At 42.7% G+C, this 14,492-nt stretch overlaps 1 protein-coding gene across 1 annotated transcript in view; it reads right to left on the bottom strand.

Moving 5' to 3' along the window:
• Positions 1 to 13,329, bottom strand: part of FHL5 (four and a half LIM domains 5) — a 43,118-nt gene extending 29,789 nt beyond the window's left edge. Inside the window, exon 1 of the mRNA XM_032774063.2 lies at positions 13,280 to 13,329. The gene's annotated coding sequence lies outside the window, so the exon portion shown is untranslated. The remainder of the gene's footprint in view (positions 1 to 13,279) is intronic.
• Positions 13,330 to 14,492: the final 1,163 nt, after the last annotated feature.

Below are 14,492 nucleotides of genomic sequence, written 5' to 3'. Positions count from 1 at the left end.
GACTAAACCTCCATGATGCTCACGAAATAGGTTTTACATGTTACAGAAGCTTTCATTTTCAAATCTAAATTAAATGCCAGACCCCTGGAGTGGTGGCAGACCACGCGGCAGTGTGAGTGCCACTGAAATCAGCTCCCGTGCCGCCTTCGGCACACTGCCATAGGTTGCCTACCTCTGAATAACCCCTTCACCCAAAAGACGTCCCAATTCTAAAAAGTATAAATAATATCAGTGACCTGACTGTCCATTGTACAACACTCTGTTGAGAATGTATAAAGAGAAGGTAAAATGCCTGCACAAACCAGGGAAATCCCTAATCTACTTGGCAGGAACACACTCTGCCACATAAGAATCAGCCTTGCCTTCAGGATTGGAAGCCTTCTTGGGGAGAAAATAGAAAACAATGCCTCAGGCCTGGTCTACACTACATGTTTAAATTAATTTTAGCAGCGCTTAAACTGATTTAACGCTGCACCGTCCACACAACAAGGCCCTTTATATCGAATAAAGGGCTCTTTAAACCGGTTCTATACTCCTCCCGCGGAGGCAGTAGTCCGTCCGAACATCGGTATTGCCATATCAGATTAGGGTGTGTGCGGCCACAAATCGACGGGTTGGCCTCCGCGGTATCCCACAGCCCTGCACCACTTGTGACCGCCTGGACAGCAATCTGAACTCGATGCAAGTGGCCAGTAGAAAGGAAAGGCCCCGCAAACCTTCTTGTTTCATTTCCCGTTTGCCCAGCATCAGGTGCTGCGATCAGCATGGATGACGATGGCAGTCCACAATCACCAACAGGCTCCACGCTGGTCTCGGATCCCTGACGATGCTGTATGGCGGCATAAATCTGTTCCATCAGAGCTCTGTTACAGAAGACGAAATGCCAAGCATTAAAAAAAGTCTCCAGGCTATGATACAGAGTCACACAGCGGGACTCAGCACAGTGTTGTGGACAAGCGTAACGGAAAGCCAAAGAATCAATGGACGCTCAAGAGGAGGGAGGGGGTACTGAGGACTCCAGCTATCCCACAGTCCCCAGCATTCTCCGAAAAGTATTTGCATTCTTGGCTGAGCTCCCAATGCCTGTAGGGTCAACACACATTGTCTGGGGTGGTTCAGGAATCAGCTCATAAATACCCCCCTCCCCACCTGTGAAAGAAAAGGGAAAAATCGTTTCTTGACTTTTTTCAAGTCACCCTAATGTCTACCTGCATGCTGCTGGTAGACGTGATGCTCGGCAGTGACAGCAGTATCCTCTTCCCCTCCCCTCTGCGGGGCAGACCGGTACAATATGATTGCTATCTGTCATCATCAATCGCCCGTGAGTGCTCCTAGCTGGCCTCAGGTGAGGTCAGCGCGGGGCGCCTGGGTAAAATAGGAATGACTCCTGGTCATTCTCCTGTAGATGCGTACAGAAGTGGCTGGTAACCGTCTCATCATAGCAACTGGGGCGTGAGCTCCATTCAGCCCCCTCCCTTTCATGTTATAAGAAAAAATTCTGTACTGCCTGGACTGTCATAGCAGCAGGATGCTGAGCTCCTCTCCTCACACGTTGTTAATGTCCTGCCTGGACTATCATAGCAGCTGGAGGTTCCTCCACCTCATTTTATATCATTAACAGTCAGTGTTTCTTATTCCTGCATTCTTTATTACTTCTCACACAAGGGGGGGGGACACTGCACGCGTAGCCCAGGAAGGGTTAGGGGAGCAGGGAAGCAACGAGTGGGGTGTTGCAGAGGGCACCCCCATATGAATGGATGTGCTCAATCATTTTGCAGGCTCTGAACAGAGCGGCTTTGTGCTCTCTGGTTCTCTGTACCACTGTTCTCTGTACACTTGCCCATAATTTTAGGCAGGACTGACTAGTTTTAGTACCATAAAGGAGGGATTGGACTCGGGGAGTCATCCCTTTTTGTCTTTGCGCCCCCGGCCGACCTCAGCCAGAGGCACCCATGACAGCAGCAGACGGTACCAAAGAACAACTGATAACCTCATCTCATCGCCATTACCACAATGGGCAACGCAGGACTGTAACAGAACAATGATAACTGTCTCTGCTATCTTGCAAAGGCAAATGATGCTGCTGTGTAGACGCTGCAGTACCGCGTCGTTAGCACATCCATCCAGTAGACATACGTGACAGTAAAAAAAAGCTGAAACGGGCTCCATGTTTGCCTGCTATGGGCGTCTGCCCAGGCGCATCCAGGGAAAAAGGACGCAAAATGAATTGTCTGCCGTTTCTTTCACGGAGGAAGGAATGAGTGATGACATTTACTCAGAATCACCTCGCAACACTGTTTTGCACCATCTGCTGGGGTCTCCAACCCAGAATTCCAATGGGCGGGGAGGAACTGCAGGAAACATAATGGAAAATAGCTACAGGTATGCTACCCACAGTGCAACGCTCAGAAATCGATGCTAGCCTCCGGACCATGGACGCAACCACACCGATTAATGTGCTTAGTGTGGCCCGCGTGCACTGACTTTATTTACAATCTGTTGTTTTAACAAAACTGGTTTATGTAAATTGGAATAATCCTGTAGTGCCAGGACATACCCTCAGGATACAGTGAGGCAGCAACAGGATTTACAGGCAATAAAGGTGAAACAAGCCTTGCCATTGAATGAGAAGCAACAGAAACCTCAGTGATGGCCACTGAAGAGAATGCAACCTTTAAAGACTTACCCAAATAAGCCATGTCTTCATTGTGCAGCAACTCAGCTACAGAACAAAAATCTTCATTTTAATTCAGAGATTAAAAGGAAGATGAAAACAGTATTCTATCTCCTGAGGGAACAAAGGGAGAGTGGGGGCAAGCCTAGTTAAACCCCTTTTAAAAAGTAAATACATAAGTATAAGATTCACTTTTTTCCTAGCTAGGTTCTCTCAAAAAACACGGCCACATTGCAAAGCAGCTTTGGAAAACAAGCAATAAGAAAAAAACATTAGAAACATCACTGCATGTCTTAAAGCAAGTCATAACTGAAAGTCACTTGGTTACTCATATTAAAAACAATCACCACACAAGAAAAAAAAATCATAGAATCATAGAATATCAGGGTTGGAAGGGAACCTCAGGAGGTCATCTAGTTCAACCACCTCGTGCTCAAAGCAGGACGCAGCCCCACTAGAGATCATCCCAGCCAGGGATCTGTCAAGCCTGACCTTTAAAAACCTCTAAGGAAGGAGATTCCACCACCTCTCTAGATGTAACCAAAGGCAAAAGATACAAAACCAAAAACACCTAGTGTACTAGAGTGGTCTGGTCTTTTTACTATTTTTCCCCTCCTGCTGGCACTATCTATGGCTTTAACAGTTTTATCAGGAAAAAAGAACTGGTTAGCTTGAAAAAAAAATTCACAAATAAATAACCAGATACAAAGCTTTCTGATTTCTGGCCCCAGTTAGAGGGTTGCAGCCAGTGAGGTGACATTTCAAGAAATAAAACAATGACAAAAGACTGGCTTATATAGGCTAGTATAAGATAGTGGGATAGGATCCTGTACTGTAATGTGGCGAAGAGGTGAGCTAAATGATCAGAAAAGCTGTGTGTGCAGACACAAATGAACAATTAGGGCTGTCAAGTGATTAAAGAAGTAATCACGATTAATCACACTGTTAAGCAAATAATAAATATCAAAATATTAAATTGTGTTTTCATACATTTAAAATATATGCAGGGGGTTGCGCAATCTTTAGAAGCATGTGCGAGGTCTTCATTTCATCTAATCTAAGGTTTCGGTGCTGGAAATACATATTAACATTTTTATGAGCCTCGTTTCTATAAGTCTATGTTATATAACTAAACTATTGTATGTAAAGTAAAACAAGGTTTTCAAAATGTTTAGAAAGCGTCATTTAAAATTAAATAAATGCTGATTCCCGCCAGCCTGGGGTTCTGGTTGACTAGGCCAGCAGTGGCTGAGCAGGGCCTGTGGCCCAGACCCAGACCTGGATGGGGAGGTTTCAGGGTCATTAGCAGAAGGCATGCGAGGTGGGGGGGGGGGGAGCGGTTCAGGGTCTAATGAGGGCTGGGTGTTGGGGGTGTAGGGCAGAAAGGCTGGTGTGTGGGTGTCAGGGTCAGGGCAGAGGAACTGAGGGTGGGGGGGTGCCTGGCAGAAGGCTGAGTGTGTTGTGTGGGGGGGTCAGGGCAGAGGATAGGCCTGTGGGAGTTCAAGGCAGAGGGATCGGGGCTACGTGACGATGCAGAGCGAAGGCTGGGTAGTGTTTGGAGTTGGCGTTGGGTGTCAGGGGCAGTGGACCTGCGTGCGTATACTGGCCTGCTTGACGCCAGGGGTCGAGTAGCTGGGGGTGAGGGCAGAGACTGTGTGAAGGGCAGGCAGGGTCAGGGCAGGGCTGGGGACACATGGGGTTGCAGGCAGAAAGCTGAGTGTGTGGGAGGTGCCGGGCAGAAGGTCTGCAGCGGCATGTGGGGAGTGACGTTTGCCAGATAGGCGGGGGTGTGGGTTTCAAGGTTAGGGCGCAGAGGGCTGGGGGGATGGGGGCTGCAGGGCAGAAAGCTGAGTGCATGGTGGGGGTCAGGGCAGAAGCGGCGGTGGGGGTGCAGGCGCAGAAGGCTGGGGTTGGGGGTTTCAAGGGTCAGGGCAGAGGGCTAGTGGCGGTATGGGGCTGCAAGGCACGAAAGCTGACGTGTGGGGGTATCAGGCCAAAGAAGTGATTGGGTGCCCGTGGCAGGTGTAGACAGAAGACAGCGTGGGGGATCAGGGCAGAGGGCTAGTGGTGGCTTGGCTCCCGGTAGGGTGTGCTCAGCCAACCTCTGCCCTGAGACAGCTCACGGGAAGGGGCTGGAAAGAGATTGTGCCCTATCGCCGTTCCTACCCCATTATGCCCAAGGCTCTCGTCCCTACCTCCTCATCAGTCCGCCTTCTAGGGAAATGCGCTGCACGATGTTGCTCATTCCCACTCCCTCTTGCTAGGGCGGCGATCACGGAGCATGATGGCAGGCAGGAGAAGGAGAAGCGGGGCAGGAAGGCACCATGCTGAGTGGAAAGAAGCAGATGGGCGAAAGACGAGGAAGCTTGGATTGCCGCAGATACAGAAGCATATCTGCCTCTGCCCTCACAGGGGAAGATGCCGGTGGAGCGGGTGAGGGGACGGGGTGCCAAGACTGCAGGCGCGAAGGCGGCTGTGTGCCTGCCTTCAAAACTCTGCTCGCGTGCCAGTTTGGCACGCGTGCGCAGGTTGCCAACCCCTGATATATTGATTTCAATTACTGCACAGAATACAAAATGTACAGTGCTCACTTTATTTTTGATTACAAGTATTTGCACTGTAAAAAAACCAAAAGAAATAATATTTTTCAATTCACCTAATACAAGTACTGTAGTGCGGTTTCTTTATCATGAAAGCTGAACTTTTAAATGTAGAATTATGTACAAAAATACCCTGCATTCAAAAATAAAGCAATATAAAATTTTAGAGCCTACAAGTCCACTCAGTCCTATTTCTTGTTCAGCCAATCATCAGACAAACAAGTTTGTTTACATTTGCAGGAGATAATGCTACCTGTTTCTTGTTCACAGTGTCACCTGAAAGTGAGGTGTTCTCATGGCACTGTTGTAGCTGGCATTGCAAGGTTTGTCTTAGTGATTGGCTGAACAAGAAGGACTGAGTGGACTTGTAGTCTCTGAAGTGTTACAGTTTTGTTTTTGACTGCGGTTACGTAGAGATTGTACTACAGCACTTATAGGAGGTGAATTTAAAAATACTTTTGTTTATAAATATTTGCACTTTCAAAATGATAATCAAAAATAATATACACTTTGATTTCAATTACAACACAGAATACAGTATATATGAAAATGTAGAAAAACATGGGCTTACAGCAGGGTGCAATTTTGCTCTTGCTCTTCACCCCGTATTTATTTTAAGAATATTGCCACACTGGAGCAGCATAACAGGATATATGTCATTTCTTATCTCTGTACCTGTTTCCCCTCCTTCCCTTTGTCTGCCTTGTCTGTTTAGGTTGTAACTGTTTGAGATAGTTATGTGACTGGGAATCCTAACATCTCCACACCAGATTTAAACACACTTCTACCTTCTTGAGACACAGGAATGTATTCACTTATGAGCTAAAATTTGAAGATTTTACAAATCTGGCTTTGTATTTAATTTCCATTTAATGTGACATGAGTTAGTGACCCTTTAATTACTGCTCTGCTGGTTTTTGTTTTTTACGCCGTGGTAACTGCAAAGATACGCGTGTTAAACAAGATTTTTCTTTGCCATACTATTATTTTCAAAGTGGATTTCTTATTGTTTGCAGTAAGCATGTCTTTTATAAAATCCAAGTTAAATTTGGGATTGTTCTGTTATCTTATTTTGATTTGTAGAAAATGAGGGAGAACTTGCCAAGCTCTAGAAAAGTGGACATTTGGTTCGGACAAAACAGAAGGATTAGAAATCATAAGTCTTCAAAATATCAGTGCAAAACTGGACTCAAGACACTAATCTCTAAGATACAAACATTTTAGACATGGATAATTTATTTCAAGCCTACAGTGGAGTGATGAATCTGTTAAAACTAATAACAATTATGTGGGTCAGATCCTTAGAAAGAGAAAAATGATTCCTTTGCAAATCTGGAATGGAGCTGAGCAACTTCAACACATGGGGCCTTTTTTATTCCAAATTGTGATTAAGCCTTTAACTACAAACCCACACAACTGACTGGTGAGGACAGTCAGCAGCAGCAGTTTCATGGATGATGACACAATCACTTGTCATGCTAAGATAATGTACAGATCTGTGGCACATGATTCAAATGATTATTCCTGCTGCATTTAATAGCTTGCAGAGATCAAATGATACAGGAGAATGGGCTCCTAATGAACAGCAATATGCTTAGGAGTTATATAGTGCCTTCCACTAAGGGATCTCAATGCACTTTACAATCATTAACAAATTAGGCTTCACAGCATCCTTGTAAGATAGGTATTATCCTCATCTTTCAGATAAGGAAACTAAACCCCTCATTTTACAGGTGAGGCACAGCGAAATTAAGTGACTCTCCCAAGGTCATACTGGAAGTCTGTGGCAAAGCCAAGCATAAATCTCAGTCCTATGCCTTAACCATAGGTGTAGTTTGACTTCTATATTAGGGGGAGCAGCTCCAGTCAGACCAATGGGGCCGCACATGGGTGGGGGGCAAATTCTGTGCCTGCCCAAGGCTTGCTGTTTGAGGGAGCAGTGCCCCCTGTGCTCCCCCCAAACTATGCCAATGGCCTTAACCACAGGGCCATCCTTCAGTTCACATTACCATCACAATAATGCCGATGGATGTTTTCAAGTACAAAGGCTGCCTGATGGGTAATTTCAGAAGAACTTGTAAGAAGAGGGTGCAACAAAATGTTCTAGTCATCAACTTGAGAACTTCAGTTATGGATTTAGGGTTGTGACTAATGTTATACAAAACATTCACAGTAAAGCTTGCCTGATTTTGTGTTAAGTAATAAAGTGGAAACATGGCCCATGCCAGCTGAAAGGTTTGCTAAAAACTGTGAACTTTTCCAGTGAATTTGAGCTCATATTCCAGCAAGCCTGAGCTGAAGTAATTTTGCACTGAAATTGCATGAATTTCCCTGTGATGTAACATAAATGCATTTGGAGTGTGGCAGGTTCGACTGAGTTCCATTTTGACAAAAGTCTTTTTGAACTCAAGTGTGACTCTCACCTGCATGAGAAGAAAGGCAGCAGCATCCAGTCATAGAATGTAAGACCCTCCCAGGTCTGGCTGATTGGAGTATCTGGGTGTTCAAATATGGATGGGTGGGGAAGGGGAAAATCAACTGAAAAAATTCTGGAAGTTGTGCCAAGTCATAAAATGACATGCTAAGTTCCAGCAAGGAATTCTATTTATTTTTAACTACTGCTTCATGTTTCTCTATCTATGGTGATTATATGCTCCCATTACCATAGTATCTCAGGACCTGTAATGAATTTATCCTCAGAACACTCTTGTGAGTGAGGCAGTGCTATTATCCCTATTTCACAGATGGGGAACTGAGGCACAGAAAAGCTAACCTGCCTAAAGTCACACAGGAAGCCTGTGGTGGCATATGGCATTGAACCTGTGTCTCCAAAGTCTGAAGCCTGGGCCAAACCAGTGGCCCATTCTTTGTCTTAATTCCATTCTCTGACAGAAAAAAAGTCATAGGTATGGGAGAGGGAGGAAGGGACATTGTGCTAGTACAGAAGTAGTCAGGGAATAGGGAACAAGATTGAAGGCTAGCACTGAACCAAAGGAGCCTCCTCAGAACCAGGGTCCCATATCTGATGGAACCAGGAGAACTTATCAATACTTAGATGGATGTAAAACAAATTCAGATGGACCCAGAACAAATTAAAAGAACAAAAGTAAAAATGCACTCCACAGGTGGTGGAGAGAGAAGTACCCTTGCACTGCGAGAGTAAACGGAGAGTTACAAGCACCATTTTGGTGGTAACTATTAAGTAGCTTTAAGAGTTATAAGAAATTGGACAACACTGCTGTATTTCAGAAGACCTGAACTGTGCAAAAACGAGGAAGTTAGTTAAACAGAAATTAAAAGATACAGTGACTAGAGTGAAATCCCTGCAAGCTGCATGGACACTTTTCAAAGACACCATTAATAGAGGCCCAACTTCAATGTATACCCCAAATTTAAAAACACAGTAAAAGAACTAAAAAAGATCCATCGTGGCTTAACCACCATGTAAAAGAAGCAGTGAGAGATAAAAAGGCATCTTTTAAAAAGTGACGGTCAAATACTATGAGGTAAACAGAAAGGAGCATAAACATTGCCAAATTAAGTGTAAAAATATAATAAGAAATGCCAAAAAGGAGTTCGAAGAACAGCTAGCCAAAAACTCAAAAGATAATAACAAAATGTTCTTTTAAGTAATCAGAAGCAGGAGGCCTGTTAAACAACCAGTGAGGCCCCTGGACGAACAAGATACAAAAGGAGCACTTGAAGACGATAAAGTCATTGCAGAGAAACTAAATTAATTCTTTTCTTAAGTCTTCACAGCTGAGGACGTTAGGGAGATTCCCAAACCTGAGCCATCCTTTGTAGGTGACAAATCTGATGAATTATCACAGATTCAAGTGAAACTAGAGGAGGTTTTGGAATTAATTGATAAACTTAACACTAACAAGTTACCAATACCAGATGGCATTCACCCAAGATTTCTGAAAGAACTCAAATTTAAAATTGCAGAACTATTAACTATGGTTTGTAACCTGTCCTTTAAATCAGCTTCTGTACCCAATGACTGGTACATAGCTAATATAACGCCAATATTTAAAAAGGGCTCTAGAGGTGATCCTGGCAATTACAGACCGGTAAGTCTAATGTCAGTACTGGGCAAATTAGTTGAAACAATAGTAAAGAATAAAATTGTCAGACACATAAAAGAACATAACTTGTTGGGCAAAAGTCAACATGGTTTCTGTAAAGGGAAATCCATGTCTTACTAATCTATTAGAGTTCTTTGAAGGGGTCAACAAACATGTGGACAAGGGGGATCCAGTGGACATAGTGTACTTAGATTTCAGAAAGCCTTTGACAAGGTCCCTCACCAAAAGGCTCTTAAGGGAAAATCTTGTCTTACTAATCACTTCGAGTTCTTCGAAAGGGTCAACAAACATTGTGGACAAGGGAATTCAGTGGACATGTTTACTTAGATTTCCAGAAGACTTTGACGTCCCTCACCAAGGCTACTTACATAATTCCAAGTTGTCTGGGATAAAGAGAAGATCCTTTCATGGATTGAGAAGCATCCCTCTGCTTGCCAGCCCTTCACTCAACATGGGAACAGGCCCTGGGGGCTTTCAACTCCTCACTTGACTCCTGGGAGAAATCCGGCATCACTGCACTGTGGCAGAATTCATGTTTCTCACAGATTTCTTTGCTTTTTACTGGTTAAAGACAGGAAACAAAGGTAGGAATAAATGTAAATTTGCTCGAGAATGGAGACGGGGTAACTCGTGGTCATTCCCACATGTCAGTCTAGACCAAGCCTATTCAACATCATAAATGATACTGGAGAAAGGGTGACAGCGAGTGGCAAACGTTTGCATCTGCATACTAAACTGCTAAATAGTTAGACTAACGCAGACTCGATCTCTCTCTTGGCTGCCATCCCCACCCTGCCCTTGCCTTTCCTCCACCCCATCCCCTCAGCTCCTGCCCCACTGACAGTGCTGTGCTGGCGCAGGGCCCCCCCGGGGAGGTGATCCAGCCGCTGCCCATTCAGCTGCCTAGGAAGAGCAAGCGGTCGATCGACGCCAGTCAGCTGGTGGGTGAGGACGGGGAGGGGCTGGCGGCGGATGAGAGCTTGGACAAGAGGAGACTAGGGGGGGATATGATAGAGGTATATAAAATTATGAGTGGTGTGGAGAAAGTGAATAAGGAAAAGTTATTTACTTGTTCCCATAATATAAGAACTAGGGGCTACCAAATGAAATTAATGGGCAGCAGGTTTAAAACAAATAAAAGGAAGTTCTTCTTCACACAGTGCACAGTCAACTTGTGGAATTCTTTGCCTGAGGAGGTTGTGAAGGCTAGGACTATAACAGGGTTTAAAAGAACTAAATACGTTAATGGAGGTTAGGTCCATTAATGGGTATTAGCCAGGATGGGTAAGGAATGGTGTCCCTAGCCTCTGTTTGTCAGAGGGTGGAGATGGATGACAGAGGAGAGATCACTTGATCATTACGTGTTAGGTTCACTTGCTCTGGAGGACCTTGCGTTGGTCACTGTTGGTAGACAAGATACTGGGCTGGATGGACCTTGTCTGACCCAGTATAGCCGTTCTTATGTTCTTACCAGATCTAGAATTTTAGCTGGGGCAGGGAGTAGGAAGGAACACTGAAATGATGAAGAAGCTGATAGGGGAAAATTAAAAATCAATACAACTCAAGGGCAGAGCAAGATGCAAATGGAAGGAAAGTTCTGAAGAAGTCATATTAACTAGAGTCAAATAAAAGCTTTTGCTCTAAGAAAACAAAACTGGAAACAATGAGGATTGAGCCACTACTTTTTTGGACCCCACTGTACAATTTCATAGAAGACTATTTCCCTGATATAGAATTATGTGGGATAGTTTATATGATTCACCATTAAATTCCCTATATTTGTGGAGTAACTTCTATGCTGCCCTATTAAGTTTCTGTGAAACCTTATTAATTTTACCCCTCTTCAATTCTATAGGATTTTTCCAGAAGGTAAAGTTTAAATATGTGGGCTGAGATTTTCAAAAGCCACCTAAATATTTTGGAATGCCCAGTTCCCCCACAAAATTAAATCTACCAGAGAGAGACAAGTAGAACATAAGTTGCAATGGATCATTGCCTCTCTGCAAACTCAGTGTTTGAGGCACCCTAGGATAGCTCGATTGGAAGGGAGTTAATTCAGTGGGAGCTCTACACAACTTCATCTCCCAATCAACCAGCAGGGAAATGTCTACAAGAATTAAGGATGATCCTATTCCTAAGGCACTTGGCCCCAACCCTCAGATGAAATCTTGGCCCTTTTGAAATCAATGGGAGTTTTGCATTGATTTGAATGGAGCTAGGATTTCAACCCTTAGACTTAAGACTTTACATTATTGCAAGAACTCTTCTTGAGAGTTTGCACTTTTCCCCTCTTTATATCCACAGTTAGCCAATGCTGTTAGACTTCAACTTTCATGAGAAGTAAAATTCAACCATAAAAGTAAAAGACAAGGAATTGAAAAGAAAACTGGCTTTACTAGCAAAAGGAAAACTGTGCCCAAAAGGACAATTGATTCTGAACTTTACAATGTCCACCAATCAAATCAATCAATCAAATCCTTAAACTTGTCTTCCTGCAAATAACCCTGAGACACCATGGTTCAAAACTGATCAGTTTCTTTCAAACAGCATATTATTTCATTTCTCTTTACTCTTGCAAGAAGGTTCACATGCCATCTTAAATTTCTACATATTATGCAATCTTAAATCAAAGTGACTTTTGTGACAATGCAATAAAATTATATGGCAAGACTGTCAGCAATGTGATAACATTAATATATGTCTGTTCCAGATTGTTCAGTTAAAATACTTCAAGAAATGTCAAGTAATGATACATACTGAAGACAAATGTGGGAATAAATATTAAATGTGAACAAAACCGACAGCACAAACTTGTTTTCTTAATATCAGAGGTTCTGTGTCAAGCTTTAAGGATGTAACAAAGCGGCTGAAAATAAGAAAAGCTACAAAAATAGTGTATTTTAGAAAAGTCATTTGATCACAATCTAAATTGTGTTTGATCGTTTGGGGCTCATTAGTAAAAGAAAAATTGACTGAATGTACTACATACATAAAATCAGATAGTACAGCAATTAATATATGTTGTTGACCTTCAATTATGGAAAATTTCAATCTCATTATCCATAAAGCTTTTTAATGTGACAGTGCGAACAGACATTTACAGAACACTTTTTACTAAGCACTGGCACATCCTTTCATTATAATTTTTAACACTCCCAAATCTGTGGCAGAGATCTTTAAAAAGCTGAGACTCAGACAAACTTAATAGTGGAGGAAAAAGGATGAAATAATGTTTGACATAGACTTGTATCATGTCTAAACTCTGTATCACCTCTAAATTGTCAAGTTAATTTTACATTAAACACATAACAAGAACAATCCACTGTATATTACGAAAGTAACTTTCGGTCTAAAAGTGACCTACCTCATCATAAAGATACAGTTGGGAGCTTGCTCTCAGTGGCAGGTTAACTATGAAAGTTGGTTAGTAGCAGAAAACAGCATTACAGTTTATTGGTCGGTTTCTTGGAGTTAGCACAGTAAATCTTAGTTATCTAATTTTTAAAAATTAATAAATTGTTTCTGGTTTAACTGTTCTCAATCTTGGGAGTGCTTCATGGCACATACAATCAAGATTGTTTGAATATGTTCATGGAATTCTGTAGGCAATCCTAGGAAGATGCATTAAAAGTAATGGCCTCAGCCACTCTAAAGGAAAATGTAGTACTATTCTTAAGGAAAAAGGCAAGAAAGCACAATGTCACAAATTCCATCAGTTATATAAAGTAATTAAAACAAAACACTACTAGAAACTGAAAAAGTCAGAATTAATCTATGACCGAATAGAAAGGTTTCTTGCTTAGTTGTTCATAAACTTTCCATTGGTTACCTGGTCTATTGACCTAAATATTTAAAAACTGTCAAATAAAACAATGCAAAGGTAAATAATAAGGGAAAGGAGTTACAACAATACTCACATTTGGTTTCAAGCTGCTGCTGCTTCTTTTGACTTGTGTAGCAAAATAAAAGGAGAAAATAATTAGATTAGCTTTCACAGAAATAAGCATTCATTAAATCCAAAATAAACAGAATAGTGTGCCAGAGCTATTTGAAGGTCCTATCAGATTTTGGCTCTGCAGAAGAAGGCTGAGGGTCTGTTTGGTTCCCTTAGACCTCATGACATGCAAATAGCTGGTTCCCTTGTCACTGAACCAAAATCATTCTTTGTTGCGTTGTGTTTACAAACGATAGACAAAAACATACCACATAGGAGGTCCTTAAAGGAGCGTTTCAGAGACAGAGTTTCAAAGATCCTAGCCAGAAAGAAAGAGGAGCTTTAGTAAAAATCAGTATATGGAGGGGCGGAGGGGAAAGAGACTGAACATGTTCATCCTCATTTTTTTTGTGCCCATATTCTTTGGAAAGTGCATCCACAACATTTGATAAAACTCAGAACTAGCATTAAAAACCCTGATTATACATTCTTTGGGGTGTTCTGCATGGTGTCCGTGGGTAGGGGTAGAAGGGAGAGGTTAAAATTCTATCCTCTTCCAATTTAGGGAAAGACTTTGGGACTCCATGCACCCCCATTGCTTGCCCCTAGTCCAGTTTACAGACTGGAATGGTTGCTGCTGTCCCTCTAGGCAGGGGTTTCTGGCGATTAGATCCACATCAGTGGAAAGTGAATGGCTTCTCTCTGGATCTCTCTCAAAAGCTTCTCTCAGTGCTGGCCTCATTAGAATTGGAGCAGAGGTAAACTCTCCAGTTTGGGCTATGGTCACTCTATCCAACATACAGAACAGCTTACTCATTGCACGGGGCCTCGTGCAGGCCTCTGGTGAATTATTACATCAGTGAAACCATAGGCTGAAATTAAGCATCTTAAAACAAGAATGGCTGGTTGTGGCTTGAGCCACTGCAGACCCAACGCAATGCTGACTTTCCACCATTATATTCCCTGGATTACACCACCAAGAACCAACATGTCAGGGCTGAATCAAGCCTTGCATGTCAAGTAGACGGAAGCCCTATTTATGTCATTGCCAAAAGAAAGAATTCTGCTACTGTTTAGATAAATATTACATTGGCTATTTGTACTAAGCAGTTGGAAGACTTTGGTAAAATTTTCCAATTCCAGGCAATAAATTTTCTATATTATCTATGCCTAATTAATTTCTATCAGTTAAACTC

This window comes from Chelonoidis abingdonii, chromosome 3 (genome assembly GCF_003597395.2).
Source record: "Chelonoidis abingdonii isolate Lonesome George chromosome 3, CheloAbing_2.0, whole genome shotgun sequence".
Classification (NCBI taxonomy): Eukaryota; Metazoa; Chordata; order Testudines; family Testudinidae; genus Chelonoidis; species Chelonoidis abingdonii.
Note: the sequence above shows the minus strand (reverse complement) of the source record. Positions and strands in the feature narration are given on the sequence as shown.